Genomic DNA, 24510 nt, shown 5'->3' on the forward strand with positions numbered 1-24510 from the left:
ATTGCGTGGACTATAGTGGCGGTTTTTCATTTTAGTTGTTCCCGGTGTGGTGGTGGTCACATACACGTTATTTGGATTCATAAAATAATCATAATATAATAATGGTTTACATGGTTGGATTTTCGGTAGTTATGGATTTTATACGTCACACGAGTCGCCGTAGTGAAATATTATCATGGAGAAAAATTATTTCCGCTCGTAAGTACATGATGGGGGGAGGGGGGCACAAACAGACAATTCTTTTACTTTTTGAGAACAATTATTTTCTCGGTTTTCATAAAACGCACCGAGTATTTACATTAATTAGTGACTTTTTGCCAGGTCAACCGAACTTGGTCTAACTATCGTAACATTTAAATTCCGTTGTGTCAAAAAGAAAATATCTAACAGTCAACTCAAATTTGTCTCGCCTATCTCGTCCCGTCGAGTGAGAATATAAAATATATTATTATTAAAATAGAAACACATAGGTCAACATGTCGAAAAGGTTGAACCTTATATTATTGTATTGCGTAATGGTACCTATACCTATATATAATATTATGATCATAAAAAAACCATTTCTTTTATCAGTGTTATTATACAATATTTATACTATGTATAAGGAGGTACACATTTTTATGTCACGTTTGTTATAATTATATAATATCTATTATAAGTGTCACCGACTACCGTTGGATATGAATTAATTGACGTAGTGTTTATCGGTACCTATGTATAGTTAGTGTAATTGATGGAAATCTAAAAAAAAAATCTAGAAAAAGTTTTCAACAGTGTAAATTTGTTGTCTTCCCCTAAAATTATATTATCAAAAACTCGATATAATTTGTGTACAATATTATGTGAGTTAAAGCCTAAGAGCCCGTCGATTAGGTTAAGATATTATTGTGGCGATATAACGAAAATAAATAAGTGGGTACCTACATAATTACAAAATTGTCTTTATTCGATAAATCGTGTGCTGTTTTTGAGTTGCTTGCTGTACATTCGTATAATATGTAAAATGATGCAAAAGTATGCAACAATTATATATATTTTGTAATTACGCTTTTTTATTTTTAAAATATTATTTTACGCACCTACTTCGGTTATGGTATTATGTTGACCGGCCATATTTTGATAAAACACAAATTAATATGTAGACCAAAAAATACCAGAGTGCTCAAGATATTCTAAGTGGTACCTATACGAGTTGATTATCATATACGTATTTCTATTTTATCTAAATCCCTATTTTGTATTCCTAGTTGTTCAATCATGCTTATGTTGTATAACATTTTAGAAAATGTTAGATACTAATTGTTTATATTGTTCAAAAGTTTCAATATATTAAAATGTTTAAATATACCTACCATATGGTGTGTGTCAGATATTGAAACTTAGACTTACGTGCGATCAACAAGACCAATTTTTTTCCTAGTCTTTTCAAAAGCGCATCACAAGTATTTAATATTTTCAATCACAGACATCTGGCCGTTTCGTTAAAGAAACAAAATATGTAAGACATGCAAATATAAGATACAAAACCTATAGTATACAAGTATAGATTTCTAATCTGGTTTTAATAAGTGGCCCCTTGAAATGTCCTGACCCACAGTTTCCTAACTCTGGATCCGCCGCTGTACCTATAGTAATAGCGAGAGATTTTAAATGACGAGATTTGAATTTGAATTTTAATACCATATTAAAAAAGTTATTTTTATAAAATATCCTCACAGATTAATTAGTTATTTACGTAAATGATAAACTTATATATTTCATATAACTATAATTTAATCAACCATTAAAGAACGAGGATCGCCAATAATAAAGTTAAATAATTGGCAATAATAGCTATATTATACTATAGTCTGTATATGTGTTAAAGCAAATAATATAATTATTAATAATTTGTAAAAGTTAAAAATGTCTGAAACTGTTGATTGAATGTTGATGAACTACTCAAAGTTAGTTTAGATTTATAATAAAATATTTATTGTTTTTGACAAACATAATATCATTAGTTTAAACTGAATTATATAAAACAATATAATCATTTGAAAATGTGAATGATTAATTTAGAATAGTCGTTGTAATATAAAATACATTCTTAATATATTATATCATAATTATTAATTACACTATAATATAATATATAATATATTTATTACGTTTGGTCACATCTGATCTATAATATGAATGGTATAATAAATACCTACTATCAATAATTTAATTTACCACCACAGTTAATATTTTGGTTTTATTGACGTATAAATATTTATCTTGCACAATAGTTGATTAACCGCATTCTCATGCCCATTTTTACATTAATAATAATTTATACTTTATTTAAATACTAATTTTCAGAATTTTTAAGTAAAGTCCTATAGGTACTATATTTACAAATAATTAGAATAACAATTGTTAAGCCAAATAATTATGTGTAGATTCTAAGTGGAGCGATAAATGTTTTGTTTTTTAATAATGCGTGTGTGTTTACTTCTTTATATTTTTTTATGTCTGAAACAATTTTATTTGTAGAAAAAGTTCTCAAATCTCCAACTTTGAGGGGTAATAGCTTCTTTGTAATAATCACAATTTTAAATACATTTAACATGGTAAGATAAAAATAATGTATTCAAATTTTTTTTCTGCACATGTGTTTACTTTCATGTGAAAAATACTTTATACATTAGCAAAAATAATAATTATTATTAATTGGATCAAATTGGATGTAGTTTGTGCTTTAGAGGGGTAAAATATGAAAAAACCCCATATTTTCTTAATAATAATTTGGAATAATTACTCGAAAACAGGGGAATATTTACACAAAGTTGATTTATGTTGCGATTCAAAAACCATTACCTACTCGATGGAGATTTCGTTAAGTTTTCTTAATTGCGTTATTTCATTATTTACTACCTATATTTAATACAATTTTCAAAATATTTATATTAATTTTTAGATACTTATACCATGAATTTAACCACACCATCAAATGGTACGTCGATATTGACTTCTAGGTTAATAACAGCAATAGTACGTACTATTAAAATAAATAATGTTTTAATTTTATTATTATTACGTAATATTATATTATACAATTTTTTCTTAACAACAATTTATTCAAACTACCATATTACTATTAGAAAATTTCGTTCGTATATATTATAAGTAGCATGCTACTAAATATTTTTCCTCTCTAACGAAAACTATTGAGGAATCGTAGATAATTTGTTTTTGTGTATAGTGTAGCGAAAGAATATCTATCAGCATGCCACATTTTTTTTGGAAATTAAATTAAATTAAATATGTTGTGTTTTTATTGTTGATTTGTGTTTCCCTGGAAATAAAGAGTGTTACAAAATTCAGCCTCGCAAAAATCAGTTTGAAATAAAAACAGTTGTACCCAAAAACATATCTATGTAAAAATAAATTAACAATATAAAATATCCCTGCCTAGAAATATAGGCCGACAGACTATCTCTGCTCAAAATCATTTTTCATCGTAGAAGATGTATCAATGGTATATCAAATGATGTATCATTGGATTCAAATTTAACACATTCATTATACATGACCTTCTGAGCGACGAGTTAACGTCATACAGTAGAAAGAGTTTTTACAAAATATGAGAACCACCTATTTTATTGTAAGCTATTAAGATATTAAGCTATTTAGTAGATTATTTTTTCAAAAATGTTGATTTATGTAAATTTAAATTGAAATGAGTAGTTTTTACGTTATTAAAATGTATGTTTAAAAGATAAAAATCCTGAATAATGGAATCATATAAAATATGTAATAGATGTGGTACTTGGTCAACTATACTTATTATACTTATAATACTATACTGATTTAAAAATTGAAAAAAATGTTTTATATTATAATTGATTAATAGGTATCAATAACCAAATAATTTTCAAAACAACATAGCCTTAATATTTTCCAATACTGTTATCATGGACTATTGTACTTATATAAAGTGCAATAATATTCAGATATTAGTTAGATTAACTATTCGTCCGATTTTCGAAATTAGATTTAGGTGCATTCGACATTTTTCTAAAAATAATCTGCTAATAATTAATAATTTACAGTAAAAATGTGTGGTTCTCATATTTTGTAAAAAAAAGAAGTTTTTAATGACAGGATAACCCAGTTATAAATTACATAAAAAAATCTAATTATTTAAAAATATGGCCTTTAAGTTTAGTTACTTAAAACTCTAAAAATCAGAATTTGAATAATTTCATTATTTATTCTAAAATAGGGAGCTTGCTTGGTGAATCACCCTATTATACATAATTTATTATATATATTAATATTTAAATTTTTAAATGGTTTAAATGTCCGTAATATAGACATACAGTACGCCCTACCAGTGTCGGAAAGACTGTAAGGCAACACTCATTCTTTAACAACTTTACAATATTATTATCAATGAAAACATCACACATTTCGGATTTATACTGTGTCAATATAAAAGAAGTTTACTATACTTAGAATATAAAACCGCATACCAATCTTCGGCTGATAACAGCAGATGTAATTAAAAATATTTTGAAAGTCAGATATTTTAATTTTTATAAACATTTTACAACAGTTACAGAGGTATTTAACGTTACTTAGACAATGCTAATCATATTTTAATACATACATTCTTTATAGTGTATATTCTTAACTTTTATATAAATCATAAACTATAACTATTTAATATAAAATTGTTACTCATGATTTACGACCCTGCAATAATAATGCAAGTAATAATATATTATTATAATATATACCTATACCTGTGACTTTCATAACTATTAATATTTTATGTTTTATAAGAAAAATCAAATAATAATAATTCGTGTTATTTTTTTATAAAATCACGGTAATAACGGTATACGGAGAAAAAAATGAGTTTGGAAATTTTTCATACCTCACATTTCATTGCCGTAACGTTTCCAACCATAAACACTATAAAGACGATATAAGACCAGAATTACTTTTATCTTGTGTGTCATCTTCGCCGCCTAGCACGGGAAAGCTACCGTAACATTAATTCTAAATGTTAATAAACACGGATATGTGACAGTATGTATATATTATAATATATAAATAACAATAAACATAATAATATAATACGTCATAATATATATTATTTATATTTGTATGTACACAACGAAAGGCAGTGTAATGTCTCCGGATAATTAAATTCAAATAATAACTAAAATCGAATAACTGTGTCAACCTCGCACCAATTAAAATAATATGACCGTCCAAAATGTGGATTTTTGACAATATTCCCAGTCTTAGTAATATAATTTCAACGGGTGGTGAAAGGACGAAGGCTCTGTCCAGTGTGACGTGACCCAATAATTCGCAGGACGATGACACCGCTGCAGGACCACTCGTAATCGTGAAAAAAAAAACTTCTCTGCCACGCCAACTCTCCCCGGACGTCACTCGGGTCACTATGATCAGACGTGTTAACGCAACCCGGGAGGAAAGACGTATTTGTTTGTGATTGTTCCGCAAAAAAACAAAATGGTTTCGCAATTTTCAGAATAGGTATTATAAAACATAATAACTGCCGCTGAAATAATACGTATTGCGATACAATAATATTATTATACAAAAATTACACAGAGTTATAAAACGTTATAATATGTAATACGTCATTGTTATTGATTATAGGTTTATTAAATCGATTATCCAGTTTTAATAATCACTCATCGTACAACCAACGTCGTCGTTACAGGGAGTGTAATAATATTTACTAATGAAAAACAAATATTTAGTGTTAATACGGTCCTTTTTTTTGTAATTTTTACATTATTATTTTAACGACTGGCCCTCTCTTGAACTTTTACGGTAATTTGAGTCCTCGCTCAAAACTCTTTTTTTCCTTCACTCTATATATATAATGCCTATGGCACAACGTTTTAAGTGTTAGTATTTTCCATTTTTAAATAACTACGTCAATAGCTTTAAAAGCTTATTTAACTTTAAGTTCATATTTATGTATTTTAACGATTTTTTTTCACTGCAAAGTATTATAAATTATTTGCACTAAAACAAAAATAATGTATATACCTACAATTCAATAAATATTTTAACACAACATTGTCTTACTTGATCTTATTTCAATAATATTTTTTATATACTTATCATAGAAATATTAAAACTAAACTAAGAATACAAATTTTAATTTTAATTCGCTCTTAACCATTTCTTTAAACAAATTTAATAAATATCAAGATTAACACTAAACAGCGCATAAATAATTTAAAGCTACAAACTAACTCAGCATATTGAATACATTAAAAAACAAAAATATTTATTTACTCGAATATAATCAGGATCTGTAATAAATAATTGAAAAATTAAAATTAGTTTCTACTTTTAAAATTAGTTTATTCATAACAATATATGTACCTATGAAACTTAAAGAATTTTGTATTCGTTTTTATATTAGTGAGTAATAGATAATATTCGATTTTCTATTTTCTATATCGTTTTGACATAAAAATATGTATATATATATATATTTTTAAATTAGATAATAATCAATAAATAGTGGTAAAAAATACATATTATATAAAACTAATAGGATATTTCACACCACACGTTCTATTAAACAAATTTTCATTCATCAGAATCAATTTTATGTTGTTAGTTTTTATATTAGAGTAGGTATTAGACCTGGTACCTAACAAACTTTAAGGTAAAAAGTAAAAACATTATTTACCTATATTATTTGAACATAGCTTTTATAGAACAACTAGCTGATCCCACGCTCTCCGTTGCCCGTAAAAAATTACAACTTTTCAAAAAATTGTGATTGTTTAACTTCTTTTGAGTGAAATTTGTAATTTCAATTTGATGCATGCTTGATTAACCAATGGCAACCAATAATAAATAAATACTAATTTCTACTAATTATTTCTCCAATAACTAATAGCAATCAATTATAAACAAAAACTTCCATCGTAAATTTAAAAATCCCGGGAACCACTCAAACACACATACAATTTCGTCAAAATCAGTCCACCCGTATAGGAATGCATAAAGAACACACAGACAAACATTCATTTTTATATAATATATAGATTACATTTTTAAGCAATTTATGAGCATATAAATATTTTTAATTTATAAATGCTTATAATTCGCTTAACAATTTAGGTGTCCATTCTCAGCGATTCATTAAGCACGATAAGAAGCCTGCAGAACCCTTTCAATCCCGGTGATATTGCATCCAAAATTCTGAACAACCTCACCATAGCGTCCGGTCTAGGTAAAAACATAGTCATCATGTGGATACCTGGTCACTCGGGAATAATAGGTAACGAAGTAGCCGACGAACACGCCTCAACAGCCATCAACAACAAAGATACCGTCTTAATTAATAAAATGTCATATGATGACGCAAAAAAAATCATAAATGAGCGCACAAAATATAAATGGCAATAAATTTGGAACTTACAAAACACCAAATTAAACGAAATAAAAAGAGACATACATCGTTGGACAAACCCTAACATCAACCGTAAAGAAGATACTGTTCTCAATAGACTCCGTTCTGGTCACACCAGAATGACTCACGGCTTCCTGATGGCAAGAGAGGAATCTCCCATATGTCAAACCTGCGGAACCTTGTTAACCGTCAAACATATAATAGCAGACTGTTTAATGTTCAACGAAGAGCGGGCCACACATAAGATATCCTACAACCTAGACTCTTCACTCGGACCCAATCAAGAAAAAAACCTTGATTTAATAAAGTTTATGAAACAAACCAAATTGTTCAATCTTATATAAAAAAAAAAAAAATATTTATTATTTAGTATTTAATTAATGTAACAATCCTTATTTGTAACTAATGGCCTTTGTTGTCGACGTTATTTTTTTGAGATTAATAAAAAAAAAAAAAAAAAATTAGGTGTCTTAAAAAACGAACGTATACAGATAATGTTCTTGAGGTATACCTTCATTTTTTTTTTTGATATCAAAGCTAACAACACAAAATGGGTTTGTAAACCTTATTTATGGAAAATATTTTAGGTAAGTAATACTGCTGTGCAATAGGTAGGTTATACCTATTCCTATAGGCTTTAATTATTCTTGTATAATATAAACAATTATTTTGAAAATGGCTTTTAATAATATTGTTCAATTGTTTCAAAATATTTTATGTTATTGATATTTGAATATTAGTTGTAAAATATATTAAGTCATCGCATTAATGTAGATCAATTACATGTCTACATATTTCACTCGAATAATACAATATGATTTTTATTTTCACTTAAAAATATTATTCCCGCAACGTTTAATTAACTAATTGTATTTTTATTCATCAAAACATATGAGTACCTATATCCAGTATTTTTAAGTTTTTATTTGAACAATGGCTGGATAAAACGCACATAAAATTAAATTGCACTCACACACGCATATATATATATATATAGACACAGAATATAATGAATTTTAGATATTTGGAAAGACTCCAGAGTATACTGATTCTAATAAATGGGACATAATGTTGATCATAAAATTAAATAGGTAGGCATGTTGGCATTATATTAATATGCATCAATGCATCGCGTTTCATCATATTATTGTTAACATATTTTATATAATTTATTTTATTTACATTTTAGTGGATTAAAATTTAACGACGCGCAAAAATGAAACGAGAATTATTGGAGTTATGGAAATTCTAGAAAGTTTCAACCAAATAATATAAAACTATTCAATAGTCAGTACTTGTACATACTACCCCAACCCATATAATATGTAATATTATTATTTCACATTGACGGCACGTCATGTAAGAACTAAGAAATATGAGTGCGAAAAGAAAAAGTGAAGTAGATCAGAGATCAATGAAAATATTGGAATTTTAAGTCTCAGCAGACTTATTCGTACACCCGCGCGTAACGAAGGAACACATTTAGAATGACTTTTTTCCATTACCTCGTTTTCGAGCCGGAACCGTTATACATAGGACGGTAGGCACTGGTCTACTCGCAATGTGATTAAATTGCACGGAGCGTAGGCACCTTTTGTTGACCCGATTTAGCGTTGTGGTTACTAAGTTTTAAGAACAGAAGGCCGTTAAAGAAAACCTTGGTTTAGTAACAAAAAAAAAAAAAAACGACGGAGTAAAATAATAGATCATTGTTAAATATTTTTATTCATAATAATGTATTACAAGCAAAAACTTTGCACGTGATAAAATGAGCAACCACAATATTGTGAACTGCATTAGTCTACTAATTTAAAAACGACGAATATAGTTTCATTTTGATGCAGTATTTAATACATTACAAAAGATAAAATAAAACTCTTTGAAATAATTCGAGCCCCCATTCACAAGGTAGGTATAAAATGATTTTTAAAACTCGCATTGTTCCAAATCCTTTTATAATAAAGTATCGACATGATAAGTACATAGCATAAATTCCATATAGGTTATAGCGGATGTACGACGTCTTGAATCATAACCGACAAAGTTCTTATATATGGTCCCTATTTAATGATAAATTGACACGAGAAAAGTCATATTATCTCATACAGAAAATATATGATGCCATTAATGACCCGTCTTAACTACCTACCATATGCTCAAAATCTGCACAATTTTACGATGGTTCAAAATGAAAACCTTCTGCTTACTGCAAGACATTTTATTTTCATCAACTTCAAAACTATTTACTCGATAAAATCAAAAAAACTCATTAAAAAAAAAAAAAATAAAAACCAATATGTATATTACTCTGATATTATTCACATAGCTTGTTTGAAAAAGTTTGAAATTTATTGTTAATTACCCTGCGTTGAAACATTTAGTAATAATTGAACATTTAATTTGATACTGGATCTTATTTCTTATTTAATGTTCACAAAATATTCATCATTGATCATACTCGGCGTTAATTAGAATTTCTAATTGGGAGCAAGATGAGTAGGTACAGTTGGAATACTAATAAAAAAAATAATACCGTTTATTTGTTGTGTTGTAAAAATAGTATACACTTTGTTGGTATATTTTTTTGAAATATTTTTATTTTAATTAAAAAAATTACGTTTGAATATTTAAAAGCTGTTTACATTATCAATGTCCACAAAAAAATGTAGGTATTATTGCATTTCTAAAATATGGTTCTGAGTAAAACTCGGATTAGTAAAAAATTGTCATTATTTCATTTAAAATAAAGCACATCACATTTATTCACTATATTTTTTTGTTTCCGTATTTACGATTTACTTTAAAATAAATCGATTACATTAAACACTATTATATATTGTGATATATTATGTTTAGTTATAAATGCACATAAAAGTGGTGCATAAAACATACTATGCGTTTTTAAACGTCTCAAAAATGTTTTTAAAATACAATTTCTGAAGTATTATTCATGTTGGTAAATATAGCATACATTCAAACATGTTATATTTTTATTTTTTCAGTATTGTATTCCAGTTTTGTACTTCGTTATAGGTAAATATTTAAATTTTAAATGTCGTGTTAGCCGATGGCCTCTTTTGTTGTCAGTCAGCTGTCTGTGGTTAGCAGTCATCAACAGCTTCTGGTGCCTACCGACGAAGCTTATCAGTTACGGCCACAGTTAGATATTAGAATTATGGCCTATGTATTTGTTGTGTACGATGACTTTGGGAACGAAATTCCAAGTGAACCTTGAGCGTATCATAATAATTTACAGGTTGATTGGTTGTTTGTATTACATTATTTAATATGGTATTGTTAAAATAAATAATAATAATAATTTAATTTACTAAAATATACAATAGTATTTTTACTGATACAAAATTCGTGAATAATAAATTTGTTTTAGTGTAGTTCGATGTTTTTAGAACGAAAATTGGTTGAACATCGAGCTTTGGCCTGAGAAAAAAATAATATTTTCTTTACCTTATCACTGTACGTCTGTACATTCCGCAACCGGATACATAATAATATATACTAATATACGCATATTATGAACGTGGCTCTACAGCATGTTTTGAAGAGTTTGCCATTATTATTGTTCAACAAATATTTAAATATGTAAAGTGTGTATTTTCAGCGCCGACGTTAAGTCAAGTTAGGCGATTAATATGTTTAAGTCGCAGAGGTACTTGGGTCACGTTCCTCTACAGTCTACAGCGTCATGCTTTTGTTTTTTCGACCGGCTGTTATGTGTTCTATTCGTATTCCGTAATTCAATTTTACAACCCTTTTTGTGGATGTCCAGTTGTAGGTAGTGAGTTTGCTATAACTTCGGTTTTTTGTTATTCTTGTTTTCAAACCACGTTGTCATTTGTGAATTTTGTATTTGATTTGTACAAATTGTACGCAAACTGTTTGGAATTCGACTGTTGCCTACAACTAGTAAATACAGTTCAGGCTTTTATACTTTTTTTTAATTTGTATTTCCTTGTTCAAAGTATATGGTGTGATTCACTATCGTTAGCATTACATGCTAAATATATCTATAATACTTGTAAGTTGTAACATGGAATAAAGTAATATTACGATTGCAGGAGACTATATATAATATAATATGACTAATAGTTTATTTCTTATATTTTTATTTTATCTTTTGATAAAACGTTTAGTATAATCTAGTTTAATATTTTCATTTTTGTCATCAGTTTTTTTTTTACTTTTACGAGACTAACATAATATTTTTTCCATTTAATGTATTTTGAACGAGTATTGCGAAATATAATATTGTGCATATAGGTACCTACTATTAAAAATTCCATAGACATTTTATTACTCCTATGGTGGAAATACATCTAAATAGTAAATACAATATCTTGGGGATTCAAACTTTTCAAAAAAAATTTACGTACCTACATCAATTAATAATATGGATATTGTTTACTAGGCAAGTGTATAATTAAACAAAACAAATTTATTTTTATTTTTTTAATTAATACATCGACATAATATAATATTTTCTATTTTAGTTATTACTGCAATAGGTCAACGTAGAATGTTCATAGAGTAGGAATTATACCTTATATTAAAATGAGACGGTGGAAAAAAATTAGAGACTGCTTCCTCCTACCTTAAATGGGCGGTGGGCACGTCGAAATGTTTTAGACTCTCTGCGTATGTAAAACAATTATGTTCACCGATATGCGTTACGTGTGTGTATATAATGATATCGATACGTCTGTAACACACGCGCGCGCGAGCACACACACACGCACACACACACGCGCACACACACACACACACACACACTCACACACACACACACACACACACACACACACACACACACACACACACACACACAAGCGGCGCCCGATGGCTGAGCGATATTTGTTTCCAGAACTAATGGCTGCGTGTTTTCAGGTCAGGTTTGGCAAATCCCCAGGAAAAACAACAAATAAAATCCTCAACCGTCCGAACACCGACGTTTTGTTCATGTCAATTATCGATGATCCCTGTAGCAAGGAGTGTTCTCCCACACACGCGTGTACAATACACATATGCGATAGGTAAACGCAGCGTGTGTATACGCACATCCGTTACAAAACAAGTTACAGACGTATCGGACATATTACTACAGATGATAAGGTTTTCACGTATCGTGTATGTGCGTCGGTTATCCGTGTTTAAGACAAAAGTTTGTGACTATAACCTGCAGCACGTACCGATGCGATGGTCAGACGTTCGTGCGATAATAATTCATATATATATTATTATATATTCTTTACAATATTAAAACTACTATTATTATTATTATTGTTGTTGTTGTTGTGTTCATATTTGTTATGGATAAGTCGTCTGGCCAACATTAGTTATGATTTAGATATTCAACAATGTTCACTGTATAAATTCGTTGAATAAACATTGGGAATACCTATAACTAGAAATCTATGATTTGACACGAGATTATGTTTTATGTACTTTTACGTATAAATATAAAATAAAATAAAATTGTTGTTAACGACACGGACTCTCATAAGTTATTAGAATACAGAACACAGTATTTGTATTCAGTAAAAAAAAAGGTTTAAAATTTATAGTAAATTTAACGATATAATATAACATGTTTTCAAATCAGATGGTTGTTTCCAATGTATAATATGTTTTTAGTTACACTCATTTCCAAAAGTATAGTACATCCTATGATACGACTAATAAAACGCATGCTAATAACAAATAAATACATTAGTTAATTAGCTGCTATTGTAGTTTGTAGCTTCTTAAAATAAATAATCTTTTCATAATCATTGTTTGGACTTGCTTGTAAATAACAATTACCAGTCATTTTTTAAATGAAAAATATTCCATGCAAAAAAAAAACAGTACTTAATGTAATTTTTGACTATGATGTTCACGAAAGGAATATAATTATGCAAATAATAAAAATATAAAATTCCGTCACATAAACGCTTGGATTATGTTAGTTATAACTTGTGTTACTAAAACTATGTTATCGATAGAAAAATTTTTTTTCACAGTGAATTATGTGAATATTTACATAACAGCGTTGTAAAAAACATATCTAATTTAAATTTAAAAAAATAAATATTTTCGTCAACATATTTTAAAATTGTAAATATTTATCGATGTTTCATTACTTATCGTTAAACTATTTATTTATCATTTGAAACGATAATTATCCAGATGTTTTGATCTAAGCTTAGGCATATTTTGATATGATTTCTATATTAATGTTTATATGGAAATATATTTTTTTTAATCATATATGATTTTAACATATCCGTCAGACAATCGGTTGAGATAATATAACAATATTTTCGTTCAGCAGAATCCATTTTGTATTTTTAGTTTTTATTTTACAGTAATCTCACCTATAATTAATTATTAGTAAAAACATCATTTGTTTTCTTTCCTAATTTTTTTTTTTTAATTTTAATTAGTTGAAAGCGAATTAAGAGTACGTAAAATATTAAAATTTAAAAAAGCTCATGGCTTGCTTAAAAATTAAAATAGAAAAAAAATTTTTCTAGGGAACACAGATAATACGCATAATATACCTCTAAATTTGATAGAAGGTTAATGGATTTTGTTGATTGAAAATGAATTTCTACGAAGAACGAATATGTCAAACACAACATACATTCTTAAGAACTGATCTAGAGTGTATTGTTTAAAATATATTACAAACCATAATTTTACTACACCATTACAGGTGAATTTAATAACAATTTGTATTTATAATCATAATAATATAATGTTGTGTTATTATTAAAAATGATAAGAACTTACCGGTCTGCAATTCGGAATTAACCTCCCTTTTGATTTCAAAATGTCTGGATATTCAGTCTAAAAACATATAAATAAATACATATACAAATAATGAAAAAACAGTAATATCCTATACATCCAAATGTGAAAATATTTTGTTTTTAATTAATAAATCATCAAAGTTAATTTTATTTTAATAATCATTGTATAGTTACATAAATCATGCTTTAAAATTAAATTTATGTTACACACTTTACTATGTATAATATTATTAACTCAAAGCAATGTGATAATTTAATTACAAAAGCCTTTACAAACATTGACTAGTTAAAGCGGGCTTTAATTATTTTTAGATTTACAAAAACGTAAATCAACGCGAGTTACAAGGAAACTATGAAAAGGATGGCGGACGTCGATAAACTTTCTTTACTTAAACTTATTTGACCGTATTGTATAATAACCATTATTGTTATTTATTATAACATGCTGATGACATTTTTTCAACAACATTTTAAACATTTTAAATTAATCATATTTGTAATAACTATGTATTTTAATTTATCCTAAATAATGGTATTTATACGAAATTATATTAATTTTTAGTGTATAACTACTTTTGAGTTATGAATACAATATATACGTAATGGACAAATTAAACAGATACAAATATATCAAAATCATATAATTTTCAGTGGGCTCTGTTTAAAAACATCGAACAGAATATTCAAGAACTGATAAAAAAAATGCACGCATAAAATATGTAAGGTGAAGTTATTTGGTTAATTATTTAGTTTTAATAAACAATTTTTGAAGTGTTGAAAGTTAGAAATCAAATAACAATTGAATTTTAAAATATAAAAATTATTTAGTTTTAATCAATAATAAATGATCGGAGAAATGAGGAACGGATTTCGTATTAATAATTTATTTATCTTAGGCACTTGGTAATAATATCGATAAAGTGAATATAGCTGAGTAGGTATGTCTTATAATTTTTTGAATGGAATTTAAAATTAAAACTCATATTGTCATACTAAATATAAAAAAAATGTACAACTGATAAATGTATACTAATAATATTAAGCGTGGACGTGTATTATGTATAATACCATTGAGTATAGATAATATCTATAATACTCAATGATAATACTATAATATGTTATTATTTTGTACCCAATTATCTTAGCCATACTGAATAGCACAACGAAACGTTGTATAGCAAAAAAAAAAAAAATCAATATGTCTAATTGTACAAATATCAAATATAATAACAAACGGGTAAATGAACCTTTTATTGTTCATTGTACCACAAAGCATTTTGCTATTGAACTTGTAACGCACCAAAGGCGGGCAGTATTTTAGTATGATGTTGGTCATTATGATACTTTGTGACCCTTTACCCTTGCATATTATTATTAGTATAGTGCTATTACTTATTATTGACTATTGTGGACATTTTTAAATTTTATTTTTCTCTAAAATGTATTATTTTTATCATATTTTAAATTCTTGAGATTTCTAAACAAATATTTTGAAACTTGTATAATTATTTATAAACTACTTACAACGTTTGTTTTATTTTATAATATACATATTATATAAATAGTGTAGTGTATTCACTAAAATCAAGTTTTATATTCCAAACTAAATGAAGATTATAATTTCCGTTAATTATTATAATTTACATTCAAACAGTTAAGACCGAATTCATTAGCGGGTGATAAACAACGATTGAACCCTCTTTGCTACCAGAACACAGGTCCCAAAGACCGGCGCGTTTTATTTGTTAATGCCAACGGAGCAACCACGGGTTGTAAATCACACGAGTACCTAGGGGGTGGTGGTGTACAGGGTGTTCTCTGCTCTTTTTCTTCTCTTCTACTATTTCTTCTTCTTCTTCTTCTTCTTCTTCTACGACAGCTACCACCGCTTCTCTCGATTGGATAATAATATACCTTTGCAATATCTACTCGCCCTCCTTCTCTTACTCTCTTTCTCTCTCTCTCTCACACTCACACACACACACACACACACACACACACACACACACACACACACACACACAATACACACATACACACATACACATGCACATGTACACGCTCACACACGACGAACAATTCTAAAGTTTCACACCGAAGAAATGTTGTTTATGGCTTTGCTTTCACCTTTGCGTCCCTATACACTCACACACACACACACACCTGTGTGTATACATAATTTTCATCGCCATTCCCACCGGACCATCCACCTAAGATGGCGACAACGATTTTATAACTTGGTGGGTATGGTACCTTTACCTCTACTCCCACCTGCTGCCGCTTAAAACCACACAATTCCATGCCTGCGCTCTACCCGAAGCGACACGATTTGTTGCACCTCCCTCCCGGGGGGGGGGGGGGGGGGGGGTATGCAGCCCGCAAAGTTCATGTTCATTTGGTTTTGAAAAACAGAAAACGTTTAGTGGTTGTTTTCTTGAAACTTATACGAATTACGATCAAAATTAATTTGTTTTTGACCATTTCATAATATTAAATTATTTCATTAATAGTGTGATTTTCTATTTACTTATTAAAAAGAAAAATAATAATATGTTTCATTCGTGTTATACTAACGTACGTTTTTAATTTTAACAATTTATTTATTTCAAATCGTATTAAAGCGTGTTATAATTATTAAATATCAAATACAAGATAGTAGATACATCAATAGGCATTATGCGTATTTATTCCATGAAGTATTGAAGTATAAGTATTCACTTTGACCCTGGACTTGGTCCGATTGATTCTCAACTCATGCGAATATTTTGAACTTATTCACAAGCATTTTGTTGGCTATTGTTAGAGGTGGACTTGACAATTTATTTTGATTCTATTTTCACCAGTAAAGCTTTTTAAAGTTTTTCGCTGCCACTTTTACTTTATGTGCACTATTATTTTAGGAATGTTGGTGAAGGCTTAGAGAAAACCATAGAACAAGGGAGGCCTACGTAATGTTTCCCCACTTAACTAAAAATTGCTATTAAAGTTAAAATGAATGTTTACAAATTCTGAAAATGATGGGGCAACTTATATACCAAATCTTAAAATAAAATGAATTTAAAATGTCTATATATAATATTGTTAGTTTTTAAACTCGTTTCGACCAATAAGTCGAATAAATGCAATCATCATAAGACTCAATTAGTATTAAAAAAAAATTATCATAAAATCAAATATTATTTGTCATAATAACTTTTTTACTTTTTGATAATATTATCACTTGTGTTTGAATATTATATTGATATGACATCGATTATCGATATGATTATATTAGGTGTATTGTATGTGGAATTAAAAATGTTAAATTTGATCAGAACCATGGATTAATATATTAATCCGTGATCAGAACCTACAGAAATTGTATAATTTAATATTTCGAGTCAGTAAACAAAATATAAAGATAATTATTGATATTACCTATATATATAATATGGTAGGTACCTATAATAGTTGATATTTTATAGTTATATTATATTCGTCATTCGTATTATTATATAGATATTTCAGTAGTTAAGTAAATTATAATTCAAATACAATTTACATTGTAACATAAATTTTCAGTTATTCACCTAATGAAAAATTTTGATCAATTATGTAGAAAAAATAAAATTTTTTTTCAGAAAAATTAACATTGTTGTATCTACAATATATTATAATTTATAATAATTATTATACTACCATATTTTAGTGAATATTGATTGTATACTTTAGTATACGCAACAATCGATACATCGTTACCCACCCAGCTGAAGTATGCATTAATATATTAAATCAAAATAATTCATTAGGACCAGCAGGTGAACATAAACAATATCGGTTTCAATGGCGTATAATAGTTATTTTTACTGTAATCGATTTGGGGCCGAATGAAAAACGCCTCTTTTAACAATGTCGAATTATTTTCATTAAGGACCATTAATTTTGAACGTTCTGGAAATAGAAAAGACGCCTGAACGAAACCAAGGCAATAAACTAATGAATATAAGGGTAGTTAATAATAATAAAGAAAAGCATATAATTACTAATAAACCTGATAGAATATTGGCGCCATTTCTTTCAAAATTAAAATCAAGTTTTTTTTCATGAAACGTGTGTTAATAAAAGAAAATACCATTATAATGGGGTTTTTATGTTGTTCGTGGTGACGTTAATGCCATATGTTCTTTGCACATTCGTAAATCACTATTTACTGCAATTATATAGTGCAAAAAAAACAATAGGTACCTATTCTATAATATGAAATAATTATATTGTAAAACATTGAAATAGTGCTCATAAAATTACAGTAATTGCTACGTACGTGCTTATCCTTTTTATACTTGAATATACTATTTCAATACTAATTCAGCACTATAACAAACGTGAATATTTTATTTTATTTCTTTTATACATTTTTAACTTACTCATAAGCCATAACTATTAGTACAAATTATTATTTTTTGTAAATTAAATCGATTGAGCGTATACGTTATATTTATTATTCAATATTTGGTACTTTGTGAACTGTTGCTAATATATAAGCAATACATTTATAAACAAAATGTTATGTCCTGGAAATGATCTAACTAGAATATGTATATCGATAAAACAATTATGATGGTTAAGTTTGACTTTGAATTGTATTTACAATTCAAATTTCAGAAACTAGGTCATCGATTTCAAATCAAAATTACTACAAAAGTAATTTATCGTTGTGAATTCTACTAAAAGAGAAAAAAAGAGAAAAAGAGCCGGTCAGCTATAACAATATATAGGCATCGGGTACCTACTTCAACTTGTATCAACTTTTCAGATGAATAATGTAATAATATGCTATTTATAATTTTTCCATACATTCACAGTAGTCAGTTACAGCCTATTTTACTATTATAATAACTTGTAAATATAATTAATATTTTAATTTATATAAATTTGTATTATATAAATAAGTGTTAAATATATACCTTAATTTGTATTTACAATTTTTTAAGGTAAACATAAACATGCACATTTAGTATTAACCTATCTAAATTTATGAACGGTGAGCATTTATGAAAATGCATGATGTCGACTTTTTAAACACGTTAAATATAATGTTTAACACACACGCGATGACCAATCTGCATACTTGCAATTATCGTCAAGATAGCTTTGATTAATTTCCGAGGTAAAATGTTAATAAGAAAATACAAAAGGCGAGAAATGAATTAACTTTACTTACTGCGTTGAAATATCACACGAGCACAGGATGAATCATGTTTAATGGGGTGCAATGTGGTGGGTATGAAAAGATAAAAAATGTATATTCCGTGACTCAAATTCTTGTAAGGTGAAACTTAATCGTGAAACATTAACGAAGAGGACATACATAAATTTGTATTTTATAAAATATAATTAATGTTTTAATTTATATAAAATATTTAAACAAGTTAAATATTATGTACCTACCTATTTGTAGTTACAAATTTAAGGTAAACTTGCATGTATTATTAACCTAGGCACGTAATTTGTTTTAGTTGGAAATATCTTTGATTGGCTATCCAATTGAAAGTTTTTGAAACAATAAAACGTCCAAATTGTTCACTAAACATAATACTATTTACATGCATATTATATAGTATCATATATTCATATAATATGTACAGACGTATAGTACATTATATCAGTGTCCTTGAAGAACATTTTTAAAAAATATGTATTTTTAATACATGTTTTTATTGGAGTCTGAGGTTAGACAAAAATGATAATTATAATTATACAGATTTTAAATACTTGCATTTTATAATTTCGATGTTAACAATTTTTATTTTTCCTGTAACTAGATTAGCTACATTTCTTTTTTCTTTTTTTCTATTATTTTTATTATACTGTTTAAGGTATTCTATTTTAACTATAGCTAAAGTTATATAATAATTATTTAGTAAATTAGAATTTCTTCAGCGTTAAAGGTAATTATTAATTCATAGGTACCTATGATTCTTTATAATAAACGTATAATTTTGTGGAGGTTCTCCAGAGTAATCTCTATGCTGGGTCTTATAGTATGTCATGGAGTAGATCTGCTAATTTAATTATTGTATAGGTAATGAATATAATCACAAAATAAGAACAATTTTTACTTGATTTGTACAAATTGTACGAAATATTCTCTTCTTTGAATTCATGTAAATTTGAATTTACTATTCAGATATAAAAACAATTGAATCCGCTTTTCGTTTTTATTTCTACTTGAAAGTTTTATTTTAACGTGAATTACATTTTATACAAAAAATAAAAACAATTTAAAAATGTATAAAAGTTATATTCAAACTCAAGTACACGGCATATATTTTCTTGTATTTCATGTGACTTGAAAATTTGAGGATATTTTTTGGTATCCAGGTTTTATTAGAAAACTTAAATGTTGTACTATGCATCTTCATTAAGTGTTCTTGGAGTTTTGAATTAGTCTACATAGGTAGGTACTCAGTAACTATAGTTAAAAATGGAAAATACAAAGTGCTATTACTAAAATAGGTATCTCGAGGAGGTATTGGGCTCCTTATTTGACGTGTACATATGCTTTCATGTGATTTGCGTGAAATTGAAGTTAAATTTATATGACCCGTTGCTTAAAGCTGTCGGTGAATTTACAATATTATTCACGTGTATCTTGTCTATAAATCGTGTGAATTATTGTATTCATTATTCACGTACACCTGTCATTTTGTATATTCACGTTACAATCATTTAGTTTTCTATTTTTATAAGTAGTTAAAGAGTAAGTAAGTTTATAATAGTTAAAGATATTATGGTTTTGATCATATCAAAAATATAAAATACGACAGAATAAAAATACTATACTTTAAACAAGTTTATTTGATGCAGAAACTGACCATCTTTTACATAGAGATAGTTAGTTTAAAATTATTTGTTTTTGTGAAATTAATAAATATTTATAGTCTTGATAGTCTTAGACTATCTTAAATCGTTTTATTTTTTATAAATAATATAAATTTTCAGTTGATACCCATTAAAATTATTATTCACGTGACAACGAGAATTCGTTATTCACGTGAAAATTATTCCGATACGTGTTTACGTATTTTAGCAATTATTAATTCACGTGTTCACGATATACGTGTTTTATTTTGTTACATTCAAATGTTCACGGATGGTTTTTATTCACTTAAAAAAGTACCCTAGTGGAGAATAAAAAATAAGATTCTTAGTTTTTATTAAAAAACCAGGTATATAGAATAACTAGTTATCTTTATATATGTTTTCAATTGTGTAAAAAATAAATTTTTTTTTCGTACTAAAAATAAATACATTTTAATTGCCTATTAAATAATTATTATTATCTAGAATTACTGTAAAAAATGTCCAAACCCAATTATCAAAAAAAAATTTAATTAAAGAGGTATCAGAAAACAAATGTATGATAAAATTATTTTATAGCTGCATCAGTCTATTTATAGGAGCATTTCGACCATAACTTGAACGCCGGAAAGTACATGTGAACAGTAATTCATTTTCTGGTCGTACAAGTGTCCAACTAGAAACAAGAAAGTTTATTGTGGCAAGTAATTCTGGACAGTGAATATATACATTTATTTATTTAAAAATCAAGCATAGATTTAAAATTGTCCATATATTTTTATCTATTATCTAACATAGAGGTATATAAACGTAATTGTATTGTTTAAGCTATTTCTTAAACAATATTTATTCCATAATCCATATGCGGAACAACATATTATTATTAAATCATTTTGAATTGACTTATACGTCTGATAATCTGGTTATCATGAAATAACAGATATTCGAAGCGTTAAGCTCGTGAATTATTATGACGTAATTTAGCATTGTCGTGATGTATATTTAATTATGTACATATAATTGAGCAGCGATGGAAACTGCGCAATAGTAACAGAAAAATAGTATCCATCTGTGTACCTTAGAATTCTAAAATATTTGAGCGCGTATTTGTACCACATACCTGGGTATTGTTTGAAAACAGATTCAAATAACAACTCGTTCAAACTATGGTTTGAAATGTTCGTCCTATATTACTCAATTATATTAAAAATCTTTTATATATAATGCATTTAAAAATGTAAAATATACAAGCTGTTGGATAAAAATGTACATAATATATTTATATTTTAAACTTCTGAAAGAAGGAAATTATACAAATATTTCCAAAGTCCTTACTTTTTACATTCAGGACACTTCCTTTTGGTGAAACAGTACTTTAAAATCTGCATTTTTATGTATTATTACATTTATTATATTTGACAAGATGAATTATTCTTGTCCGATACAAGAATGTGGAAACTAGGTTGTATTATAATTATAGTTTTACATTAAAACAAATTCGATGTAGTTGTATTGTTTGTAATAATTGACAACAGTAAATGAAACCGTTTTTGACCAGTAATAATACCAACTATAGCTTATTTTGCTTTAAAACGGATAAATTAATTTTCCACTTCAATAGTAAACAATATTTGCGTATTGGAAACGTTTTGTTTTAATATTTAATCAATAATTAATTTTGTAAACACAACTGAACAAATTATAAACATGATCGAAATTGAATATCTATCAAATGTTAACCTAACCAAATAAAAAATATTTCACACCGTACTGAGGTAACCAAATAAGATACACTGATACTCTGCAGATAATAAATTGTTTACTATCATGAATGAACAATATTTTTAATTAAGTTGTACCGTGTTCTATACAGAACACCAATATATTTTACATAATTCGGGGCTTGAAATCGATTTTAAATATCCATAAAAATCATGAAAATTAATCTATAAGAAATCAAAATTAATATCAAAAATGATAGTCAAAATTTAAATTGTATACTCTAAAATCAATAATTTATACCAAAATAATAATTTTTTTATAATTTTTAATTTTTGTATACAAGTCTATTTAAAATTTTAAAAAAAATAATTGATATTTTAAATTAAAAAATAGCTAATAGGTCTATATAATATTTTTTATCTATAGGTAAAAGTAATTACTATAAATATTTAATTTTATATAGCCCGTTTAACAGCCACACGTAATGATGAATATGAAAGGACAACAGGTTTCTCAAATGGTAATTAGAAATCAAAATTTAAATCGTAAAAATGTAAAATTGATATTTTAAATTGAAAAAAATTAAAATGATGTTCAAAATGTAATTATAAACCATAAAATAAATAAATCGATATTGTGCATGAAAATCATAAAATTATGAAATCAATATAATATTATTTTAAATTTAAATCAGAAGAAAACAAGTACATCGACAAGAAAAATTTAAATTTAAATCAAACATTTTCGTCTTGATTTCAAGCAATAATGTACATAACTCAGTTAAACCGTGATATCTCATCGTAGTATGTCAAAACAATGTACCTGCCTATAAAACTTAAAAACTGAACTTGACATTAGGAGCTTAACTCTCATGGTACTGACCCAATCAATTACGGTTCTTATTGTTACTCAGGAAAGGCGTTTAATACCCCCTTTAAACTGCGGTTGCATTTCGTTTTAAACATAATACTTATATGGCTATATTAAATTCCAAGGAGAAATCAATAATTGACGAATAGATATAAAAAAAAAAAATATATGTTATAAACAAATACAACTGTAAACTTAAACGCTGTATTTGCTATAAGTATAGGTAGGTACTAGGAGTTTCTAGAAATATGTAATTCATGTTTCAATAATCATACATAAAATAATATATATACCAACATATACCTAAATTAAACAATGGTATGACCTTTGCATTCATAAACACGTAAATTAAATTATTCAAGACACCGAGAACATAAAACATTTACAGTTCGTAGGCTTATATTATTATGATACTATTCACTATAGAAGCAAATGAATTCTTTACAATAAATATTATTATTATTACTCGGTGCATTTGCAGATCTTAAAAATCCCAACACCAACAATGAAATAATACAAACTGCCGGAACAATGCTAATGGATGCGAAATAACAAATGAAATATATTACAAAGGTCCAATCGTATGGGAAACAAAAGTAACGAAGCAACTGATAATATTCAACAATTATAATAAGACAAACAATAATATGTGACGAATACGATGAAGTATATTATACTATAGGAAGGTATTCTGCAAAATTCCGAACCGTATCTAAAACATCGATTTCATCATGAAACTTGAAAACATTTTTTTTTTTTTTTTTTTAATGATACGCCTAATTAACTGTAGTCAGTTTTATTAAAATCAATCGATATAAT

At 27.1% G+C, this 24510-nt stretch overlaps 1 protein-coding gene across 3 annotated transcripts in view; it reads right to left on the minus strand.

The window, feature by feature from the left end:
• The window catches only part of LOC132950807 (uncharacterized), a 321853-nt gene that overhangs the window by 261326 nt on the left and 36017 nt on the right, over nt 1-24510 (minus strand). For all 3 annotated transcript variants that reach the window (XM_061022381.1, XM_061022382.1, XM_061022380.1), the window contains exon 2: nt 14240-14296. The gene's annotated coding sequence lies outside the window, so the exon portion shown is untranslated. The remainder of the gene's footprint in view (nt 1-14239; nt 14297-24510) is intronic.

Source organism: Metopolophium dirhodum, chromosome 8 (assembly GCF_019925205.1).
Source record: "Metopolophium dirhodum isolate CAU chromosome 8, ASM1992520v1, whole genome shotgun sequence".
Lineage (NCBI taxonomy): Eukaryota > Metazoa > Arthropoda > Insecta > Hemiptera > Aphididae > Metopolophium > Metopolophium dirhodum.